This window comes from Lemur catta, chromosome 7, assembly GCF_020740605.2.
Source record: "Lemur catta isolate mLemCat1 chromosome 7, mLemCat1.pri, whole genome shotgun sequence".
Classification (NCBI taxonomy): Eukaryota; Metazoa; Chordata; class Mammalia; order Primates; family Lemuridae; genus Lemur; species Lemur catta.
In genome coordinates, this window is record NC_059134.1 from 45,205,538 (window position 1) to 45,219,646 (window position 14,109).

The window sequence follows — 14,109 nt, forward strand, 5'->3', positions numbered from 1 at the left end:
AAAGCCAGATTCAGTTTTCAACTGCCAATCTGTTAGGCCTGAAATTCAGTGGGTACTCTGCTACAACTTGGGTGGAGGCTAAGAGTTGATCTGGATCTGGGTATTCACCTGGGCTATCAGAGAAGTGCTTTGCCTCTTGTGATGAGAGTTAAGCATGTCTGAGGCTCAGAGAGTAAACATAAGTAGCTCTGTCTTTCCATATGTGTACCAAGAAGACTGCTTGGATAGGGCTTCATCCTGGAGAAAGGTTGATGGAAATAGTTATTCTTCCCAGGCACTGAGACTAAAGCTATTTTATTATTGTATTTTTCCCCAGCATCATGACAAAATTAAAAATTTGCAGGGCCATATTTTAGGTCTGTCCTGCCAAATAAATAGAGAGATGAATGAACCTATATTCATACTTGATGACTTGAGTTCAATTGAATTTAATTGAATTTCCATATAATATCTGTATCTCATACTGAAGTTTCATGTAAGACCATTTAATATGGCAAAGGTTTCTATTTTTGTTGTAAAATCCTTGTTGAAGACATCAAGTTTTTAAGGGCCATTTATATTAGAGTCTATATAACAATATTAGCATTTATTAACAGCAGCATCAACAAAATTCTCTTTCTGGGAATGGACTAATTTTCTTATATCAGATAATGATAATTAGTAAGACATTTTCCCTTTTTTTCTTGTTTATTAGCAAATTCATAACTAAATGTTTTCTGGCAAACCACAGATACTACTTTAGTCAATACACTTGGGTTTCAGTCACCTCCTTTTTCTGCATAGTTTTCATTTGCTTTTTAAAATAACATATAGAATCATCTCATTCATATTTAGAAACTAGGAAGGTTAAATTTAATAATAAAATCAGATAAAATAATCTCCATTTTAAAGTTGAGCATGCTGAGATGTAGTGAAGGTTTCCTAAGCTCTACTCTATCTACACCAATGTCTTTTCAGTTTCTAAAACATGGCAACTGTTGTCCTGCCTCAGAATTCCACATGTTGTTACCTATGCCTCTAAACCCCCTTCCTTTCCTTCAGCCATCCCTTCATACCCTTTAACCCATATAAACACACACACACACCATTTTTGCATAGTTGACTTTCTCAGGTCTTGATTTAATATTACTGTCTTAGAGAAATTTTCTTTAACTATGCAGTTGAAACAAGATATCAAGCCCCCTCCTCATGCCATGCTATTATTTATAACTGTACCTTGTTCTTCATTTTATTTCCCAGAAATGCAATATATTAGTTTACTTGTGTGCCCCTTATTTGCCTTTAAGCTTCACAAGGAAGAGACTAACTCTATCTACTTCCTTCCTCGTTGCATCCCCAACACCTAGCCATTCCTGACACTTGGTGGTTTAGTAGACATTTAATAAGTGGCATGAATGAGTAAATTTAAACACATATTCACTAATACACACATATGTAATAACTACAAGTTTTCTAAAGCCAAGTAAGTATTTATTTTTTTCATCATTCTATTTTAGTGCCTTGTATAGAACTGGTAACAAAAGCAATGACAATAATAGATGCATGATGAGTATTCATTAAATTAATGAAAAAAATCCTTCAGAAATTATTTTTGAAAGCCACTTATAATCTTTTATTTAATGGCTTCAGATAACCATAGAGTTGTAAAACATTTAGAATTCCAATAACCCTTCTGAAGTCTAGAATATGAGCTAGCTAAATCTAGGAATCACAAAAGCAAAAACACAATGCAAGAAGTGGGTTAAGTGTGCCAAGGCTGGAAAAAAGTGCTGTCACTCTGTAGTCACTCATATCTCCTGCAAACATTCACATGATTTACCATCAGTGTGGCCAACTTGGACAATGAAGGGCAGCATATAGTATATATGTTTTTATTTTCATAAATATTCATTTAAATATTCAAAACATGTATTGAGTAGCTTCTATTTGCCAGAATCTTTCTCTGAGTATTTGGAATACATCAGTGAAACACACACACACACACACACACACACACACACACACACACACACACACACGCAGATCTCTTACATTCTAATAGGATGGAGAGAAAGAGCCAGACAATAAATAATAAATATAACAAACGAGTAATTATACAGTATGTTAAACTATATTAAGAGCTGTGGGGGAAAACAGAGTTAGGTAAAGAGATTCAAGAGCACTGGGTTTGTGAGAGAGAAGAGTTTACAGGATTAAATAGGATATACTGACAGGGCCTCATTGAGGAGGTAAGATTTTAGCAAAGATTTGAAGGAGAGAAGAGAGTTGGCAAGAAAAACATCTAATGCAAAGGCCATTAGATGGGAGTATGTCAGGCGCCTTTGAGAAGTGAGAAGTGCTAGTGCTGAAGTAGAATGAGCAAAGGGGAAACATACTAGGAAATGAAATCAGAAACGTAATAGGGTGGGGACAGATTATTTAAGACAATGGTAAAGACTTTGGCTTCTACTCTGAGTGGAATGGAAAGTTACTGGGGGGTTGACTTAAGATAACTTCCTGAAAAGACCACTCTGGATGCTGTACCACTTTGGAGGCTATTGCTGTATGCTTAGTAAAAGATGATGGTGGTTTGATTCAACATGGTATCTGTGAAGGCGGTTAGAAGTGGTAGGATTCTAGGATATATTTTAAAGGTAGAGCTCACAGGATTTTGTGATGAATTATCATGTATAAGGGAAAGAAGGAAATCAGTGAAGATTTTAAGTTTTAAGCTTGATCAATTCTAAGTATGAATGAGTTGTTCATTTTTTTTTTACTGTTCTACATAAGAATTACAATATTTGGTTCATTAATAGTTCATCCTAAGGCAAAAGTTATACCCTTGAGCAAATTATAATCAGAATTTACTTTTGGGACTTAAAACATTGTTTCTATACTCTTTTTAATTTTAATTTTGCCTAATTCAGCATTTTACAGTTATGAGACAAAGTTGTATTTTAAAATGTCACTGAGCAATTTAAGATTGTATAATTCATGTTTTCCTGCTCACATGAAAATATTACTATTGTTCAACATGGAGCATGCCCTTTGTAGTTTAGCTTTAAGAGCACAGGAAGTGGATATGTCTTGGTAAACCACATACTACATTTATGGAGTGCTTTATCATTTCTGGCATGCTTTGACGTGTCTTATCTCCTTCCAGCCTCTACACAACTCTGAGAGACAGCAGAGCAGGAAATATGTGCAGAAAATTGAAGAGTTTAAGTGACTGAGTGGCCAACATGAGAACTCCTTCTTGCCTAGGTTCAGCCCCTTCACGCCTGTTCTTTGATCCAGCTTCAGCTGATGAAGAAGAATGGGGAACTTGCAGTGCCCTGTGCATACTCAGAGCTAAGTGTCTCACACAAAGACCCAGTCTATGACCTTGTCCTCACTGATGATGCCCCAGTCAATTGGGTTAACAAACCACCTTATACATTAGAGCTAATCACATCACCAGAATCATTTAGTCATGTCACCATTTATTTTGTTCAGAACTCTCACCATTTTTTGTATTTTCTCATCCATGTCATCTTTTTTTATCCAGGAAGGTCAGCAACAGCTTTGCTGGCATCTCTACAAAGTACTATAATTCGCTTTGTGGATTACAATCAAAGAGCTTGGAAAATTAAGAATGTCATCAGTAGATACAAAAATCCAAGCAGAAAGATGCCATTGAAGGCTCACAATATGTGGTAGATATATATCTATTTTTCTTTGTCTTGTTGAATCCTGAAACTACCAAACAATAACTTGCCTTCTTGTCAAGAATCTGGTGGGAAATCTAATAACAGGCATTAGTAGTGCATGCATCAGGACCCAGCCCCTTGGACTTTAGTGTCCTCGTCTTTCAATCTTTCATCCAGCTCCTGCAAGCACCTAGCTCCCAAAATTCAGCTAGGTAAATAAAATGGGAATAATAATATTACTGCAATGTCTTTCTTTTCTTTAAATTAAACCATGCAAGTAATTTATACCAATCTCTTTTTCAGAGACAGAAATGAAGTCTTTTGGAAATTTAAAGATAACCTCAGCATATTTGACAAGCCTGGGCAGTCATGAGGATGGTGGGGGAAGAGAAGGAAAGTCATTTGAGAAAGTAAAAGACATTTAACTGCTATGGAGGAAGAAATTTTAATGGATGTAGAAAGAATCATTTTTAAGAAGTTCAGACAAATGCAAAACGGTATTATTAATAAGTAACATCATTAAAGAGAGAGACCATTCTTTCTAACCACTCACACCTCTGAATCATCTTGGCGTTCCCTGACTTCCTAGCTCTCTCTGCCCTCCAGGAGTGACGCCCCTTCTCCCAATCGTTGTCAGAGGTTTAAGTGCCATCTTCAGAGAGCAGTTTATTATCTACCTGCTCCCCCAGCTTCTCTCTGAGTGACACACACCCACGCCTCCCCATACAGCTCCCCTCCTTCCGCGGCTTCCCGGAGGGGATCCGAGGAGCAGGAGAGGCAGCCCGAGGCCACCTTTGCATGAACCCCCAAAACACAAGGTTTCAAGCCCCTTATTCACCCACTGAGTCTGTGCCCTGGCTGTTCTGCCACCCCCCGCCGCGAGCCGCAGGAGTAGGAGCCAGCCCTGCGCTGCGCTTCCAGCTGCGTCTGCCCGAGTGCGGCACGTGCTCCCGGCGCTGGCGCGAGAGAGCGAGCGCCACCGCCGCGGGCCCCGCAGCCGTTCTGCCTGCTGTCACCGCTGCCTCCGTCGCTGCCACTAGCGCTCCAGCTGCAGCCGAGGCCGCTACGAGAGCGCAGGACGCCCGCGAGGAGCGGCCGGCCAGGGGCGCAAGGCTCAGGGCGCGCACCTGGTAAGCACGGCGCCGTTTTCCGTTCTCTGGGCTGTGGAGTTCCCGCGGATGCAGGATGCCGCCGGAGCCCCTCCCCCAGCGCGGGGCTGGAGAGCGACCCGGCAAGGGGCGGGAGCTGGGGCTAAAGAGACTCCGGAGGGCAGGTGGGGGGCAGGTGGAGCACTGGGGAAGCCAGGGCCGCTACGAGGTCCTGCAAGTTTAGAAAAGTCACCCTACAAGGACGTGTGTTGTGTGAATCAGACATAAATTTGAGGCAGGAGCCTGGGCTACCGCGGCATCGCTCCAATGGGAGGTTTATGAAGATCATTTTGCTTTTATTTGCATAAGTGAGGGGTTTAAGTGGGCTCGTTTCCATAGGAAACGAACTAAAAAAATCAGAGGAGGCAAAAAAAATAAAGATCTGAGCCAACGGATGCGTTTGGATCTCTCTCTCTTTCTTTCTCTCTCATACCGATACATGGGCATGGAAGGTGTGCATTTAGTAAGGGAGGAGGGCTTCTGTATTTTCGAGTCCATTAGATGTTGAAGGGCTAATAAGAGCACTTGCTGCTGCTTCACACCAAAAGAGACAGCCAAGGAGGGACCTGGTTTGGTGTGGATACCAGTGTTCCATTTCTAAAATGACACTTCATTGACTACAGTACTAGGTGAAAGAGGGTTTTTAGAACTGTGGGCCATTTTAAGATGGTACACATGCAACTCTGGACCTGTAAACTGAAGTTCATGTACTCCCAGTGGAGCTAGGAAAACATCTTTCCTCTTGGTTCCTTTATGGAACTTTGGCAAAGGATGATGATGAGGAGGTGTGTGTGTGTGTGTGTGTGTGTGTGTGTGTGTGTGTGTGTGTGTCTGTGTGAGAAAGACAGAGAGAGAGAGAGACGGGGAGAGAAAGGCAAGAGAAGGGAGCTGGATATGACTGAATAGGCTGAGTGGGGTGGTACAAGGAACAAGAATCTGGCAGTCAGGGTTGACATTACCGTGTTCATTCATTTCCTCCCTGTGTAGTCCCTGGGCTGGTCTCTAGGGAAACGTGTGACCTTGAACAAGTCTCTTAACCTTTGTGTACTCAGTTTCTCCATCTGCAAAACACAGAGATTGTTCTTCATTTTGGGACAGCAAGGTCTGTTGCAGTGTGTCTATGATTGTATGGGTTTGAGGGTCTGCCTACAAGGAAGAACACCCAGAAAATACGGGTAAAGAAAGCTTCAAGGCATTCTCTCTCAAAGTATCAAAGGCAGGTGTAAGACTCTGGCTGTGTTGTTAAAGTAATGCATGCCAAGAAGTCTGTGGAAATGAGTGAGGGTACTCAGACACCCAGCCTACAGCCAGGGGAATCTGGCATTCTGAGAGTGGTTTGGAAGGATTCAGATCCACAGAATCTAAGGTCATATACCTGTTTTGGGGTAGCAACTGGAGGAGGTTTGGTGGCAAGGAAAATGTGTGTCAATCCAGTTTAAAGGTTAGGCATTCAGGTGGCAGGAAGAAGGTCTGAGAGTGAGATATACATATACCAGAGCCTGGACAGAGGGATTTGCAGGGAGAAGGGAATGGCTATTCCTCTTGGGACAAGGATTTCTATACCCCTGAGAGGCAAATGGCACTTACCACATCCTTGGTCCTTGACACCTCTTCTGCTTGTCTGAAGAAGGCACAGTTACCGTTTGTCCCTCAATACAGTCTCATTCTTAGAATTTAGGGATTTTCATCCCAGGTGCTGAGATGTGACGATCAACATTCAAAAACTCAAGTCCTGGGAGTGCCTCCAGCTCCCTCACCATGTGAGCATCTGGCTGCAGGGAGCTGGTCTACCCATCCAGATTCGCCCAGGAGTCTGCGTTCCTAAAGGAACTCACTGTGCCACTTGGTGGCACCAAAAAGTTGCACAAAGAACTCTGTTCTCTATAAATACAAACTACCATCCCTCCCTCCTCCGCTCTCTCCCCTTCCCCCCTTCCCCCCTTTCTCAGTAGCGGGGAGATTGCTGCACAAGCCGCCCTCGGCTCGGCTGTTCTACGCGCATTGAGCGCAGGGGCATGAGCCTGAGATCATTTTGGGGGGGAAGCCCGGGACTGGAGAGGCCGGCTTTGCCCCGCTGATCCCCGCAGCCCAACTTTTCGGGGGCTAGCTAGACCGCATCTCACTGCCCGCTGCGCGGCCGACAGGGGGTAAGCTTTCTAAGTGTCTGTGTGCCCAAGTGTCCCCCGGCCAGAAAAGGATTTAGGAATTGTTAGCTTGCTGAGTAGCTCACAGTTTGGTTTGGGGGAGGGGGACACGGAAGGGGGGAGCGGGTGGCCAGAGCCAAGGAGGTTCAAATCTGCTCCATTTGCGAACCTCTTTGGTTAAACCTGTTGGGAGGAAAGGCACAAGCAATGGGGTAAAAGAGGGAAGGTTTACAGGGGTTGAGAAAGGGATTCTGCGTGCCTTAGGACCCGGGTTTCCATTCCCTAAGGCCAGGTGCGCATGGTTTCGAATGCACGCTGTGCTCCCAGACCACCGGAAGGCTCGGCTGGAAACTGTGAGAAGCAAAGGTGGAGCGGGAGCGAGGAAGGAGGATCTCTTCCCAATAGATCGGTAAGCAGCCGCGTCGTGGCGCCTGCTGCAGGAAGAGGGGGGACAGGGGGTGGTGCTGACAGCACGTCTCTGTCACTCAGGCTGGAGTGCTGCTCTCTGAACACCAGTCTGAGCCCTCCCGCTCTTTCCTCTTCCGTGTATTTATCTTTCCCTTCCTACACAAAGCCTGCCAGTTAACCGAAGGCAGCAACATGAGCGGCATGCTGAAAAGTGAGCCCAGGCTAAGGCGACTTGGGGAAGAGAACCTAGGACAGGCCCACAAGTGCGAAGACTAGACGGTGGCCGGAGACTAAACTGCTCTTGGGACCTCTCAGAGGGAAGTTACTGGTCCCCCTGGAGGGCTTTTCCACCTGGTGATCCTATTACTGGGCGCTCCCATTTCCCTCCAGCGCAGGTGCTGTGGGGAAGGGAAATTGAGAGGATAACAAGCACTTGTGCTTATTTAGGCACACTCTTGGTGCTGCCTCAGCTGAACTGTAAGCTTGAGTAGCCAGGCAGATAGATTCTCCAACACTACTTTTCAATAAGAAATGGGCACAAAACAGTGGGAAGGCAGCGTCTCCCTTCCACTTTCTTCTCCACTGCCTACATGGTGTTTTATTGTTCAGAGGCGCTCAAAGCTAATTTGTATCCCTGTTTGAAGCAGCCAGAGGACCATTGCCTTGAACTAAATGCAGCCCTTCCTCCAGTGGGGCATAAGCAAGGGTTTTCTGGGGAAGTCTCTTAGTTGCGTGACTTTCTATTAGGAATTTTGGAGTGTTCAGTTATGCTACCTCTTGTTAGGTGTGCTCTGTGCTGTTCCCTTTGTGGAGCACAGGGAATTTTCTCCTTTAATTTTTCTGTCATCTCCATGCAAGTACACATTTCAGAATCAGTTGTGGCTATTTCTGTCTTTTATAAATGTATGCTTCCATTTAAAAGAATCATTGATTTGGGAATTAAAAAATACTGCTTCCTGATCTCACTGGGTTAGCAGTTTACATCTCATCAAATCTCCAGCCTTCTCCAGTACAAATATCTTCAGCACTCTGGACAGATCTTGCCAAGGTTCCTAGCAGAAAAATGTGCACAGAACACTTTATAATTGCTCTTAAGAAAAAAATCTTTCTCTAGTCATTTACACTCTGCATGACAAAACATACAATGTAGATATTTTAATTGCACCCCCTAGAGCTTTGTGCTATCACATGGCAGTGTTTTGGCTGTGGGCTATATGCTCAAAAGAAACCAAACTCTTCAATGTTCATTTATAAAAGGACATATTATGATTATTCGGGGAAAGGGGATAGTATTTAAATAATCCAAATACTTGATGAGTTCTTCACTTTAATTTCATAGGTAGACACAGGCCTCTACCATCACTTCCTAATACACATTATGGACATGACAAACACTCAGGGAAGAACTGAAAAATTCACTTGGAGATATTATATCCAACCAGCACAAATTATCCAGATTTTGGGAATACTTGAGTAAATACCTGCCATTTTTAGTTTTTGCTCTGATTATATCCATTGTTATATCATATTTTATAGGAGTCTTACTATATTGTCTTTTAAAAAATGTCATTTTAGACAGAAAAACTAAATTAAATGGCAATAAAAGGTAGGTGAGAGTACAAGTAGAAAATATGAAATAGTTAATCATGACAAATTTGTACTTGTTTGTATACTTCTTTTATCCCAGGATTTCTATCCTTATGGGATGAAGAAAGAGATATATCCAAATATTCCTCCTTGTGCTTTTTTTTTGCTTATATATATATATGTACATATATATGAGAGATATTTTATCCATATCTTTATATAGACAGATAAATCAAGTGTATACCAAGTTTATAAAATAGTGAAGACTACCTTTTGATATTTCTTGTTATATCTGATATATGTTAAAGGTAATTTGATTCATTTGGAGTTTGGATATACTGAAACTATATTATTACATAGCTGGAACATTCTGCAGTTTGGAAATATGTGTTATTTTTCATATTCAGCAAAATATTTATGCTAGCCCTTCGGTATCATTTAGCTGTCATTTTAGTCAGTGAGTAGAGATTAAGAGAGCATAAGAAGATAGGAGCAGCATCAAAAGAAATATTTTTAGTTCGTGATGTTTTTGTATAACCCCCAAAAAGAAAATATAAATTTTAATTTTGAATTTTCAACTGTTTGTAAATCAGATATCTTTTTGATTTTCATTTATTTCAGTTGTTTGAAATGTGTTTCTAAAAATCATTATGACATAGCTTGCTTTTATTTCCTTTAAATTTACAGAGAGAAGGAAAAAAATCTATAATTTACCAGTCCCAATCTTGCTTGAATTATATGTACCTTTGGTCAAAAGGGGCACCAGGCAAAAGTCTTGGTGCAGGCTCATCTTTGATTTAATAACTACCACTTATTGAGCACATCAGGCACCATGCTATGCACTAGATATGTTATTTTATTTAATCCTCATATCAGTAATACAATGCACTGGTTATCTTTTCCTTTCTGTTGTAAAAACTGAGTTTTTTCTTCCACTGTCACAGAGCTAGGAAAGGGCAGAAATAAAAATAATATGTATATCTGCCTTGTTTGGAACTCATACTGCTTCCATTATACTAAGCTGCTTTAATCTGTGGTGTGACAAAACATCATGAAATGATTGCATTGTGGTTTCCACTGAATTGTCGTATAACGGGAAGTGCAGACAGATCCTAGCTCCAGATTTACTGAGTTTAAATCCCAGCTTTGTGATTTACCAGCTGTGTGACCTTGGGAAAGTTGCTTAAATTTCTGTGCCTCAGTTTCCTCATTTTTAAAAAGAGGAACAAATCATAACAGTATTGGTGGCATTGAGTGAGGATTATGATTAATTGCACAAATATAAATAAAGTGCTTGCCCCACAGTGAACAGTGTATAAATGTTAGTTATGAATATTAATCCCATCCAGGCCTTTGCATATCAAATATTTCTTGTATTCCCCATGTCATTAAATTTAATGTTCTCAACAATCTTATAGATTGCATTCTATTTTTATTTTGTGAATTTAGCAATAAAATGTAAGACTAAGAGAGATTAAATAACATGTCCAATATTCCACAGCTTATAAGATGACAAAGCATGTATTTAAATCCAGGACCATCTGATTCCCAAACCCTTACTTTTAATTAGATACTGACCTGCAGCCTGAACACATATCTCAATTTTTTTAATTCTACTAATTTTGAGTAAGCACAACCTTCTTCCTCTACAAGAGAATGTGCAAATATTTCTTTTTGTTATATATTCAAGAATATTTAAAAATAAGCATGCAAATGCCTAAAGATAATCAGAAATCTAAATGGTACATAATTGCTGTCTCAATTATCTTCTTTTTATAGTCAAACTATACAAGAAATGTAAAGGAAAGAATTAGATGCAAAAAAAGTGTATTTTCTGTAATGTGATACTGTTGGTGTTGTAAAGAAACCAGATTTAAGAAGAATTTTCTAATGATTAGTTGTCACAATAATTCTGGTTATAGGACACTGACTTTAAACTTTTCTGCATAAGTGCTCTGAGGAAGATGAAAAGCTTATAAACACAATGGCACTAGTGGGCATTTTAATAATGAAACTTTCTTACATTCTTTATATTTTGCAAAGGAATAATCAAAAATATTAAAAAAATCAATTTACTTTAATACATGGTAATTAGTAGAATATTTTAAAGACAGAGAATTAAATAATATACTATTATATGACTTATTTAAAAATAAACCAAAAAAATGAGATTTTGAAAAACCAATATGTAAATTGCTATTAAAGTTATCATTCATCTTATAATCTTGTTAAAATTATAATGATCTTTGCATTTCATTTTAAAAGCAGTCTTCGAATTTTGGAAGTATATCATAGGATACTCTCCTCACATTCATGTACTGTAATTTGTGGATACTTAGCACTATGCTTATTTGATGTAAGGCAATACCATCCTTGAATCTCATAGTTTACTTTATATTTCTCAAATTGAAATTTTAAACTTTGAAATAAGATAATACAAGCAAAGACAAATGAAAAAGTAAAGAAAGAATAAGGCAAGCCTATTTCAACCTATTCTCCTTTAGCATTATTTAGCAGTTTCAGGTAAAGTTTTTGTGGGACTGATGTATTCAGATGATTGCCTCTTGGTCATGTTCTTCTTTCATGATTATGTCAACCTTGCCAGGATGACTTTCATGTAAATCAGAGGTTTTCAACTGGGAGTGACTTTGACCTGCAGGAGACGTTTGGCAGTATCTAGAGACATATTTGGTCGTTACAACTGGGAGGTGGTGCTATTGGCATTCAATGGACAGAGACCAGGAATGCTGCTAAACAACCTGCAATACACAGGACAACAGCCCCTCACAATGAAGAATTATCTAGTCCGAAATGTCAGTGGTGCTATGGTTGAAAAACACTGATCTAAATTATGCCAGGAAACGGAGGTACCTATATTTACTTGATTTGTCTGTAAGGTTTCTGACTAATTTATGGAAATTACATAAGAATCTAATGGCAAGTAGAATCTCCAGAATGCTTTGCAATTAATCCATAAGGTTTAAATAACCAGTCCATTGGATCCTTTGGGAGGTATTATCATCTGTTTATATTGAGTGTGGGTTTAGAGTGAGAGATAGTCCTGACTCTGCCATTTATCATAGGTGTGAGACTTTGGGTAAGATTCTTTACCTCTAAACTTCAATTTCTAGATGTATTAATATAAGTAGTAATCAATACCTACCTTACAGTGTTGTTGCGAGGCTTACATTAAATAATACTTGTACATTATTTAGTACAGAGAAGGCACTTAATAAATATTAGCTATCGATAAATAATTAGATATAAAGATTTAGAAATGTGAAACCGCATATGCAAGCACCTGATGATTGGTAATATAACATGTACAGTAATGTTTTATGTTCTTTAGATGCATGTCATAAATAACAAGAAATCGTCTGAAGGCTGCAAAATGGGTAGAAGTCTAAAATCCCTGCTTGGTAATTAAATTAAGACTAGTTAACAGTGCATTGCATCCTTTTTACTGCTTTGCTGCAGAAGCCTGTTTCAGGTCTTTATGCCAGCTTTTTAAAATTAACGCATAAAATTATATATTTCATCTTTGTACAATACTATTTTATGGCGCTTTTGTATAGAGGGGGTTTTAATTAAAATATGGCCTATTTTTTGTGGGGCTAAACAGTGGAGGTGCTGTGCTTTCTTGTTTACAAGGTCACAGGTGTGTGATTAACTATGACAATGGAGTTTTCCTTGGACTGTGAGGTTCTCAGTATCGTTACACCTCAGAGTGTCTCTTATCTGTGGTATGCACTTGTTTTCAGAAAAATATATATCAAAGACAGCCATGGCATATACAATACTGACACCTCTAACTGTTTGTGATGAGGTTACTGCTCAGGCAAAGTAAATCATTTTAGTGTTAATGTCCTGAGCTATGTGATTTGCTTGTGTGGAGATTAAGTTATATAAGAGACATCTGTGCCAGAAAGATGGTCAGTGTTTGAGAAGATTGTTGAAAGTAAAAGACAATGTGAGCTGTGAATTTGATTACAAAGTAGGTTGCCATTTACGGCAAATTCTACCCACCAATATCTCTTTTTTCATATTCATTTAGTATATAATATGAGACTGTATGGTTACCTGGGACAAAATACTTTTAAAAATATTAAATATATGACTATTGTTTTCTATAATAGGATAGTGATTAATTTACTATGCTATGAATCCAGAAAGATAACATTGAATAAAGCATTCTATTGCTTCTGAAATAGGACCTTGAACTAATATATCATATAAGTTGAACTATCCAAATATTTGCCCACTTTTGAGTGAACTAAAAGTCTCCATATTATTAGATTGTAGATCTATAATATTTTGAAAGCTTTTTCCCACATTATATGAGTTAATGCTTCCTCATTGTCTATATATGAAATGGGGATTATCAAACATTCCTAGCAGCACTTCTTTAAAGGTAGAAGTGAGATCAAGAATGGGAAAAAGTTCTGTACACTGAAAATAAAGTATTGCAATATTATTATTTCCTCTTCCTTTCTTCTACTAGACACTTCTTGAAATAAAGAATGAATTTTATGATAAGATTGCTATGGAGAAATGGACTAACCCATGAACTTACATAAAAGCATGAGAGAGTAGGTTCTCATAGAAAGACCATTGGGTGGTGCCCAGAATCAATGATGTTAAAGACAAAAGTCTTGGAGGGACACTTATATCACCTTTTAAAATCTTGGGGCCACATGTGTCCTTCTGGATGCTTGAGTGTGATCTTTTGACCAAATCCAAATTTTACATAACAGATCCTTTTAGTAAAGGGATTTGTTCTGTGAAGTTCGGATTCCGTTGAGGGGCTGCAGTTGGGGATCTGGAGGGCCTCATGTGGCCCTGAAGCCACAGGTCTCCTCTCCTGTGTGAAACATTTCTGCCAGAAATATCATGCTTAGATATGTGTGCCATAGAAATGCTTTCAAAAGCAAGTAAAATGTAACATTGTTTATGATAGTAAAAAAAAAATCTATAAATAACCTTAATATCTAACAATAGGAGATAAGTAAATATTGGTGCACTCATATAATTGAATACTACGCAACTGTTAAAAAGAAATAGATGTTTGAAATGTGAATCTTGGCTCTGCTACTCACTTGCTTGGGAATCTTGGCCAAAATGCTGTATCTCTCTGAGTTTCAGTTCCTTCCTCTG

General features: G+C 39.3%; 1 protein-coding gene across 2 annotated transcripts in view; it reads left to right on the forward strand.

The window, feature by feature from the left end:
* Positions 1 to 4,591: 4,591 nt before the first annotated feature.
* The window catches only part of GRM5 (glutamate metabotropic receptor 5), a 472,602-nt gene continuing 463,084 nt past the window's right edge, over positions 4,592 to 14,109 (forward strand). For both annotated transcript variants that reach the window (XM_045557157.1, XM_045557159.1), the window contains exon 1: positions 4,592 to 4,798. The gene's annotated coding sequence lies outside the window, so the exon portion shown is untranslated. The remainder of the gene's footprint in view (positions 4,799 to 14,109) is intronic.